Genomic DNA, 10,262 nt, shown 5'->3' with positions numbered 1-10,262 from the left:
GGAGGGCCGTCTGGTGAGACATCTCACTTCATGTTACTCTGAGAACTGGGGTTACGTAAGTAACCTATAGTTCTCATTGATAACACTCCGTTCGATGTCTCCCTATGGGATATTGTAGCTCTCGTATTGCCAGACGAGCTTATCTCGAAAATCACCTAACCAACCAGAACTTAACAGGTAGAGCTCTGACTCAACAGGGTACCCAGCACTGCTCGGGCCACACTGGGAGCAGAGACGTCTAGCCTGTAAAAGCGGACAAAAGTGAGCGGCGAGGACCAGCTCGCTGCTACACAAATGTCTTGGATGGAGACACCCTTCAACAAAGCCCAGGATGTAGCCAGACCACGAGTCGAATGAGCACGCAAACCCGAAGGTGCCTGCAGACCCTGAGTCATGTAAGCCAAAGCAATTGCCTCCACAATCCAGTGAGAGAGCCGTTGCTTAGTAACAGGCTTTTCCTTCTGAGGGTTAGCCCAGGACACAAAGAGTTGGTCATTATGACGAAACTCTTTTGATCTGTCCATATAAGTGCGTAAAGCACGGACTGGACATAGCAAATTCGGCTGCTGTTCCCCGGAGGGACACCGCGGCGGAGGAAATGCCTCAATGACAATTGGGGTACATGAACCAACCACCTTAGGTATAAAGGCAGGGTTGGGCTTCAGCAACACTCTCGTTTGCCCTGGGGCGAACTGAGTGCATGAAGGATGTACAGATAGCGCATGAATGTCACTGACTCGCTTGGCGGATGCCAGGGCCAGTAACAGCACTGTCTTGAGTGACAGGTGCTTCATGTCAGCTTCTTCCAGGGGTTCAAATGGGGTTCGAGTGAGCCCATCTAAAACCACTGTCAAGTTCCATAAGGGCACCAGTGACCTGGAAACAGGAAGGAGCCTGCGAGCTCCCTTCATAAAACGGCAGACCAAAGGATGTTGGCTGGCCGTCTTACCCTCAAAACCCACATGGCATGCAGCAATAGCAGCCAGGTAGACTTTGATCGTGGAGAAAGCTCTGTGTTTTTCAATTAGGTCCTGTAGAAATGATAAAATCACTAATTTATGTGTAATTTATGTGTAATTTATGTGTAATTTATGTGTAATTTATGTGCGCCCGCTGGAGGTCTCTGCTCCAGAGACCCCTCACCGGACGACCTTCGTAAATACCTCCTCAGCCTGTCAGACATGCGTCCGTGGTGAACACCTTCCGTGAAAGGACAGCACCCATAGGCACGCCCCTTACTAGAAAAGTCGGGTGCAGCCAGTGGCGCAGTGCCATTACGCATTTCACAGTAACCATCACTCTCCGCGCGCCATGACGCGCAGGATTTAGTTTTAGAGCGGCTACCCAGCGCTGAAACTCCCTCATGTGTCCCAGTCGTACGACCAGGATGGCTGAAGCCATGAGCCCCAGTAACTGCAGGCATGATCTGAAAAGAACATGTTTGCGCAGCTGGAAATGAGCGAGACAAGCTCTGAAAGCTTTCACTTTTTCCGCTGACAGGCGGGCTGTAAAGGGCACCGAGTTCAGGTGTAAACCCAGGAAGAGTACAGTCTGTGCTGGGCACAACATGCTCTTCTCTGTGTTTATTATGAAACCCAGGTTGAGCAGGTGCTTTACGAGGACATTTGTCTGCGTAATAGCCTCCTGTTCCGACTGTGCGAGAAGCAGCCAGTCGTCTAGGTAGGTTGCCAGGCGAATACCCTGTTGTCTTAACGGGGCTATCGCGGCTTCCGTACATCGTACAAACACTCTTGGACTGAGAGACAGACCGAAGAGAAGAACTCTGTATTCGTAACAGATCCCCTGAAATGCGAACCTCAGATATTTCCTGTGTGGGTAATATACTGGGATGTGGAAATACGCATCTTTTAGGTCGACTGATGTAAACCAGTCGTTTTGTCGCACGAGACGCAGGAGAGATGTGTGAGTGAGCATTCTGAATTTGTATCTTTTTAGATATTTGTTCAGAGCCCTCAAATCTAGTATTGGGCGAATTCCGTTCCCTCCCCGTTTGGGAACGAGGAAATACTTGGAATAAAAGCCGCTCTGACTCTGCTCGGCGGGTATTATAGATATAGCCTTCTTTTCTAGAAGTGGGAGAATCTCTCTCTCTCTAGAATATGGGCTGACTCTCCTTGGGCTTGTGAATACAGAATGCCCGAGAAGCGAGGGGGGGTGACAGCAAATTGGAGCCTGTAGCCCTGTGTTACGGTCTTGAAAACCCAAGCAGACATTGTGAGCATCTCCCACTGTTTGCTCCTTAGAGCCAGCGGAGAGGTCACGTCTCTTACCCTCTGAGTCTCTATTTGTTGTGTTATGGGGCCCTCTAGTGTCTAAACACGGTGGTACCCCATTTCGACAATCCCCACCCACACTGCGCATGCGCGTGACGGTGGTGCCTTCACAACCCCACCCACACTGCGCATGCGCGTTACGGTGGTGCCTTCACAACCCCAGTCGTCACTGCGCATGCACGTGGCGGTGGTGCCTTCACAGACCCGTCTATTATCCGCCTTTTGATCGAGGCCATAGCTGCTCTCAAAAGGGGAACAATTGGCGGACTGTTTATTGGTTTTATTGTTTTTCTTGTTTTTCTTTTCATTTTTTTGAGCTGTGCCCTCGGCCTGAAGCCTAGATGCGTCAGTGGAAAATGGTTTATAAGAGAAAACAGAACAATATCGTGACATGTGTTTTTGCAGACTTGAGCATGGCGTTGAGGCATCTTTCGAGGCAGCGGGAACACATCTGGAGCTGGGGAACCGTGGACTTCCAGCTCTGTCACGGAGGGGAGAAGAGGAGGCTGTCAGGCCGCACGCTTCTTCTTCCTCGACTGCTGGCCGAAATTCTGGGTTGGCTGCGCCTCGGCTGCAGCCGGAACCAGAGAGTTTCCGGGCCAACTCGCCCTCGCTTCCTGCCTGGGCTGGGGACTCGGGGCAGGCTGTGACCTCTGCTGCTTTGGTACTTTGAACCGAGCAGTTGAGGTAGCTTGCGCGAAGGACTGCCGCTGTGGAGGCAGCGGCTGGACCCTTCGAGGGAGATAGAGGTGGAGGGCCTCGTCCTCCTTCTTCTTGAACTCGCATCTCTTCTGCATGGAGACGAGAGCAGAGCCAAAAATCCCCTCGGGAACGATGGGCATGTCCAGCACATCCTCCTTTTCCCGGTCTGGGAGGTTGGTGAGGTTGAGCAATCTAGCTCTTTCCTGCACCACCATGATTCCCATTGCCTGGCCCATGGCCTGGACGGCGCAGCGTTGAACGCGGAGACAGATGTCCGTGATCGCGGCTATCTCGTCCAGTACTGCCGGTCCAGGATTGCTTGACAGATCCTCGCAGAGCTCCGCTTGGTATGCGGTTAGCAGCGAGGAAACGTTCAAAGCCCTGGCAGACAACGCTGCGGCTCTGTAGGACCGTTCAGTCATTGTCGACTGGAATCGGTCCGCCTTCGCCGGCAGCGTGGGGTTCCTGCTTGGTGTAGTAGCCATCCTCGGTAGGAGGTGGGCTGCCACCAGCGGTTCCATAGGCGGTATGCGGAGCAGGCCGAGCCTCTCCATACCGTCACAGTCTAGGGAGGAGGCACCCTGGATTGGGGCCTTGTTGCTGAATGGCCGGTCTCTCCACGAGACCGACACCTCATCCAACATCTCCGGGAAGACCGGAAAGAGTTGCCTCTTTGTCCTCGTTGCTTGGGGCAAAATGTTCCCCTCGTAACGGGACCTGGAGGTCTCCTTGGCCATTTCGGGCCATGGGATGTCTAGTCTGGACGCGGCACGCTGACACACGGCCTGCAGGTCCAAGCTTAGACAGGGCGAAGCTGGTGTGCTATCGCCCGGGAGAGCAGCCATCGCTGCCGGCTTTGCAGCCTGAGCCGATGACATGAAGACATTTTGTCTTCCTGCTCATCCGAGTCGGACAGGAGGAATCCAGAGGCATCCTCTTCGTTTTCCGTGTAGTCCAAATCCAGGACATCTTCCGCGGGCGAGACCATGGTGAGGTCCAGCCGGGAGCCCCAGCTTGGTGTAGCTGGGGCTCCGCTCTCGCGTCTCTTGCTGCCGCCGAGACACCCAACCTGATATGGCGCGGGACTCCGGTTCTGCAGCTGCCACTGCTGATGAGCTCCAGACCGACACAGTGTGGGGCTCCATCTCTGTGGCGGACGCCCCCCTGTCTTGATTTCCGTCCGGCAAATCAGGGGACATGAGGGGGTCCTTACCCGACAAGCTAGCTTGGCGAGCTAGCCATCGGCGGAGGCTCTTTATGGTGAAACGGGCACAATGCCCGCATGAGCCGGGGTTGTCGATAGCCTCCTGGGCATGTTGCAGCCCGAGGCAGGACGAGCAGACCTGGTGTGAGTCTGCGTCCGAAATCTTCAACTCGCAGCCGCAGAGCCGAGTCTCCGATTCCCTGACTCCTCTAGTGTGAGGGAGAGACGTGTCCATCTTGTTCGCCATTATGGCGACGTGGGAAGGACGCGCTCGTAGCAGGTACTTCACCGAGAAAAAAATCTTCTCCAACATGTCGTTAGTCCGAAGAAAAGACGACGGCGTAGGATTTTTTCTCGAAGAATATTACCTGGTTTGGTAATATTCTTTAAGTCCTATTCTTCTCTGGTGTGAGAAGAAAAAAAAAAACGTCCTCGCTATCGTGGTCTCGGTAGCGAGGGAGGCAAGCTAGCAACAGGTGTGCTGCTAGCTTGAAAGTCAAAACCTTACCTTTTTAATTTCCGGAGAAAAGAAAAACGGCGAGGTCGATTGTAGTATTAACTGGTATGTTAATACTAACAGTCTTCTTGCAGAAGCATAAAAGTAGCCGGCGAGCGCCCGTCGACCGAAGTTAGCTTGGTTTCAGTCTGTGGACTGTTAAGCTAGCCCGGCTATCGATATAGAGATGTGCTCTGAAGCGAGAAGAGGTGTTTGAATGACGCATGCGACGTAGCGCAAGCTACTTATAGGGGGTGGATTCCCTGACGCTGACGTCAAGATCACCTGCCAATCAGGATTGGCGTAATGAGATTGATGCTTCTGTTTGCTCCGTGGATGAGGCGCATCCCATAGTGAGACATCGAACGGAGTGTTATGAATGAGAACTCCGTACTGTTTTTCTCTCTTAAGTGGGCCAGGAGAAAGCCTTTGAGCTCCATCACTGTCAGGTCATCCTTATTTATTAGCATGTCTTTGAAAGTTCCAGGTTTTATGATTCTGAGCACACCACAAACTATGTCACCGTCATGGACACCTTCTCTAATTCCTTCCTCGATTTGCTTACAGACATTGTTATAGCTTATGTCCGAAGAATGATCACCAACTTGACCCCCTTGCACCTTAAACTCCCTCCTCTGGACGTAGGAGAGCTCTCTTAAGGAGATCATTGTCTCAGGGCCGGACTGAGCAGCAGACTGAGGCGGTGAGTATGGGATGTTATGATGAGACTCTCTAGTGTGTGCTGGTGACAGTGGGGGTTGTTCTAGTGTCTGTGTTGTAGGTGCCATAATGCTTTGTCTTCATAGCTATTAAGCATTTCCAGTAACCCAGTATTTGTGTTATCACCTACAGCATTAAAACTGACTGGAGAAGCGGTGAGGTCTGCCTCAGCTTCAGATATCTGCTTAGTGTTGTTACCTGTGTTTATCTCTAAGTGAGGTTCTACATGTGGCAAACCCTGTACACTTACTTCTCTGTCTTTCACAATGTCATCAATAGCATCTTTCAACATCAACAAGTGAGCCATCCCACTATCTTCTGACTCAAGCAAGTGCTTACTGTGCATAAATAAAGTGATGTAGTTGAAGCAGCCTTCATCGTCTCCCTCCTCGAGCTCAGACGGTTCCTGGCCTGGCACTGGACCCACTTCCTTGGCAATGTGGAGGAGTTCTTTCGCTGACAAGGGGAGTAGGCTTCTTCTGATGTCCCACACCAGACTTTTCCTTTGGCTCTCCGACATGACAGCAGTTCTTCCAATTCACTCATGATGGATCACTCAGTTCAGCAACGGTTCCACGTCTGCTCCAGCTTACAGCTCTCTGCTCGCATCAGCTCCGGTATTGGTCCTAGAAGTCATTAATGGATCAGCTCCCGACCAGTAGGTGGCGCCGATCCCGGACGATCCCCCAAGAACTGTTACGGGTCCCCGATATGAGGACCACAGTAACAGTGATGATACCTGTATGGTGCAGGTGAAACAGAAGTTTCCTTCCAGATTACTTCTCCTGGTAGTTTTATTACACAAACTTATTTAAACATCTTAATTCTCTTATGCATTTCTGTGTATTTACTTAATCATTCACTTTTCCGACAGCTCCATCAACACACATCCACTGTCAATAACCCCTTCTGTGACAAACACACATTCAAGCTGAACTTTACATTCACTAATCTTTTTTGTACCTTTCATAAATCTTGTTTTACAGTATTAAATCTGTACTAAATATCCCTTGAAACTGTAATTTCAACTATTACCCTTCTGCCATTCATTGCAGGTCACTAAAATGCATTTAAACTATAGAATCATAATGCTACAAACACTACGGCATACTTGTGTAACAATCATCCAGTATGCTAATACACACACACACTATTTAAAAGTTTTACACATGTAAACAGCGCTACGAAGTCTTTAACTGTTAGCGGGCCGTTACATATTATCTTCGCAAACCTTATTGGGGATTCATTGTGATTTATGCACAGTTTACCGACCTGTATGGTGCAAGTGAAACAGAAGTAATGAGGACATGTTGTGTTCAGTTTCCTTCCAGATTACTTCTGAGCAGCGCCGTATAGACTGAGAGTTACGTCATCTCCGTTCACTCCCATGGACCACTTTTTTTACAGCAATGGCGGATCGTGGAGCCTCTCAATCGTTCCCCGGAAGTTAGCGCCAAGGCTAGCAGAGCTGTAGAGTTGCAGCATAATAGACCGTTCGTGACGGACTTTTAAAGGTAAGAAGAAGTTTAAAGATTTATATTGTGGATATTATCAGTACATCTGATTCAAATTAACATGTGTATTAAAGGATGTCAGTGGACTATCCCTAAATTAGTAGATTTAGGGAACGTTTACAGATAACAGATAAAGCTAGGATAACGGATCAAGTTAGCAACACACATTGAACAGCCTTTTAATTGTAAATTCCGTTCTCTTAATGTCATTTCGTCCGACGTTGTTGAATTAGAGAAGAGGGGCTTCTAAACAGGATTGTATGCGGGGGTGGAGGGAGTTAAATATTAGATAAATATAACTTTGGTGCGTGTAAGAGTGAGTGTTTTTAGCAGAGCCATATTGTGTCCTGATGTTGATTATTACCTGTCTTTATAATGTTGCAGCTCAGCTGATTTTGGATTGATGGCAAAGGGAGAGGGACTTAAGTGAGAGTGAAAACACAAGGTAAGTGTAATACTACTGTTTTATATAAGTAAGCATACTAAACATGTATTCTATCACTGTATTATATAAGTAATCTTGTTAGTAACCTACTGTATGGCAGGTGGAGGGGCAGTGATGTTACAGGTGGAGGAGCAAAACTGCAAGACTGCAAACTCACAAGACAGAGAAATCAAAGTTTGTTCTCCAGAGAAGAGGTTGATTTCACTTCATTTATTTCATATTTTCTAAAGATGTGGAAATGGCAAAAAAAAAAACTTGAGAGCTGTAACCAAGACAACTGTAACAACATGAGTAGAGAGCCACCAAGGTTTTTCAAGTCCCTCTCTTACTCCATTTTGCCAACCCAAACTTCCAGGTACATGACGGGACACCTTGCTTCTTTTTGTTGTTTGCGCTCCTCTGGCTGGGTGCTGGCAGGTGGAGGGCAGTGATGTTGGCAGGTGGAGGGGCAGTGATGTTACGGGTGGAGGGGCAGTGATGTTAGCTGTTACACACCAGGCTCAAACTTAACACATTGCATCCTTCTTTGCAGTGTCCTTATTCCTGCAAGGGGAATCTGCAATTCCTGCAGAGTTTTGTAACCCGTTGGTCCGCACGCAAAGCACATTTTTAAAGCCTTCTTAATTGTCTCATTGCTCCATTTCATCCCCTTTGTGGTGAGTCTGCTTAATGCCTTAAGTTGGTCTTTTGAAAACGTTTTCTTATATTTGTTGTCCCTAATTTTCATTGTTTTCTCGAGAGCTGCATTTTCCTTCCTGATTTTTCTTAGTGCAGACTTTGATTTTTTGGTGATTCCTTCTTGGCTCTTTCATTTTCTCTTTCATTTTTTTAATAGATCTGTTTGACTGGCTGCTGGTTCCCTCGTATGCTGACTGGCTGCTGGTTCCCTCGTATGCTGACTGGCTGCTGGTTCCCTCGTATGCTGACTGGCTGCTGGCTGAGTGGGTGGTTTCCACCCTCCCTGTCTCTCCTCACTAGCCATGTCCTATCTTTCTTCACCCTCACTTTCCTTTCTCTCAGTCTCCTCATCCCTTCTTCCCTCAATCTTTGAGACTAATGTAAGTAGAAGACATGGCACTGTAGATTTTCGAACATTTAAAATATTATACCACTTAAAAATAAGAAATATGACTTTTGTTACTAAGAGTTCATACTTATTATACCTGTGTCACCTTTCACACTATAGCTGTGATCATGAGCTATGGGCTTTGTAGATACAGGTCCCGGGGTGAATCGTGGTGCAGGGGCCCTTCTCTTTTTGACCACAGGGCGATGCACGAAGATGGTGGGTATAGCCTCTGCTCTCAGCCTAGTCTTGCCCCTTTTTGTCTTGACAAACTGGTCTGCATCAAAATGTGCCTGCGGAGTGACTTGAGGTTACTTCACACACAGAACAACTCAGTTTTGTCTGCCCACATACATATTCCATAGTGGTTGAATACACGGTATTAGGAAACACTTTATACTTACTGGACAAGTTATACTCATTACATACTGTATATAAAATATGACCAAGAATGTGAGACAACTTTATAGAAATTCATATCACATCTGTTACTGATGCCATTTGTCATACTTTGTTAAACTCACAAATAATAAAATTCCATAACTTCAGTTGGGAACAAAGACCACACCTTATCTCCCCAAGGCAATTTCCCATCCAATAGGTGTGCTATATAGGTGTTTATAACCCTTTCTCCTGTCTGTTACTCCCTCTTTCAGCACAAGAACCAGAGGGGGATTCAATGAAGCCTGAATACCTGTACTGAGACCCTCACCCTGCACCCTGAGTCTCAACTCTGTGTTTTTCAAGCCTTTCCCTGTTTTTTTGTATTAAACAAAACATTAAGCTTTCCCAATGGTGTGGTTTTCGTTTTGTGAAAAAGTGAAAATGCAGTGTTTGTATATAATAACCTCACATATGTTTTTGCTGTTGGTCGTGAAATTGCTCCTGCTGACTTGAGCCAGCCATTTTTTCCTCCGCTCTGTGTCAGTGGGGAAGCCGTACATTCGTACTCCTTTCTCGGAGCGATTTGAGCATCCCCAGGCAGCACAGCAAACCATGGTGGCAGCACAGCAAACCAGGACAACACGGAGGAAAAGGCACAGACAAACTGCATGATATGCTATTCAATGTTTATTGAATTCCATGTATTTGCAATGGATTTTCCTAAAACAACACATTTAACATCATCATCATGCTGCTGCTGCTGCTACTGCTGCTGCTAGTCCTTTGATAGTCACCTGCCGGTCTCCTGTCTTTTCTGAAAGCCATAAAGAAATTACTGAAACTACCATGAATTTAAGAAAATGGTAGAAATGAATCTAATCTGAATTTTGAAGCATTCCTTTAGATCCCCTCCCTCTAAATATATCAATAAACATTAGAAAGTGATGCTCCTGACTACCATACAAGTTTAAGAAGATAATATTGGTTTTAAAGAATTCAAAGCTATAAACAGCAACAGGCTCTTTAACCAAGGCAATGTTAACCTAACATGTAAACTAGTTGTTCACACTAATCCTAATATTATCACTTAATATTAGCAAATTCTATTTTATTTTTTAAAACATATTGATGTAAATACATACACATATCGATTTGTTTTATAAATATTGCAAATCAAAACCTTTATTCACTAATAATTACCAAAAATCATAGTTCTATCTCCTGTTATCAATGCATTCACATTGCCCGCCATGAACTTCCGGGGAACGATCCTCGTCTGCATGAACCACGTAACGATAACCGTTTTTGGACTTCCGCTGTCGTAACTCTTCTATCTATATGGCGCTGCTTCTGAGGAAACCCCGGGAACGTCCGTCACTTTAATTGCTACCCCGGAACCATTGAATCGAACACAAACGTTCCGCCTCAGTACTCACT

At 47.2% G+C, this 10,262-nt stretch overlaps 1 long non-coding RNA gene across 2 annotated transcripts; it reads left to right on the top strand.

The window, feature by feature from the left end:
- The first annotated feature begins 4,914 nt into the window (after positions 1-4,914).
- On the top strand, positions 4,915-8,818 carry LOC307038303. 2 transcript variants are annotated; one of them, XR_013807946.1, is made up of 4 exons: positions 4,915-6,930; positions 7,315-7,375; positions 7,476-8,031; positions 8,211-8,818. It is a non-coding gene; the product is annotated as an uncharacterized lncRNA (long non-coding RNA). The 2 variants fall into 2 exon arrangements; XR_013807947.1 differs by having other exon boundaries at positions 7,458-8,031.
- The last annotated feature ends 1,444 nt before the right edge of the window (positions 8,819-10,262 follow it).

Source organism: Notothenia rossii (genome assembly GCF_949606895.1).
Source record: "Notothenia rossii genome assembly, chromosome: 4".
NCBI classification, from domain to species: domain Eukaryota; kingdom Metazoa; phylum Chordata; class Actinopteri; order Perciformes; family Nototheniidae; genus Notothenia; species Notothenia rossii.
The sequence above is the reverse complement of the archived record's forward strand: the minus strand, read 5'-3'. Positions and strand labels throughout refer to the sequence as shown.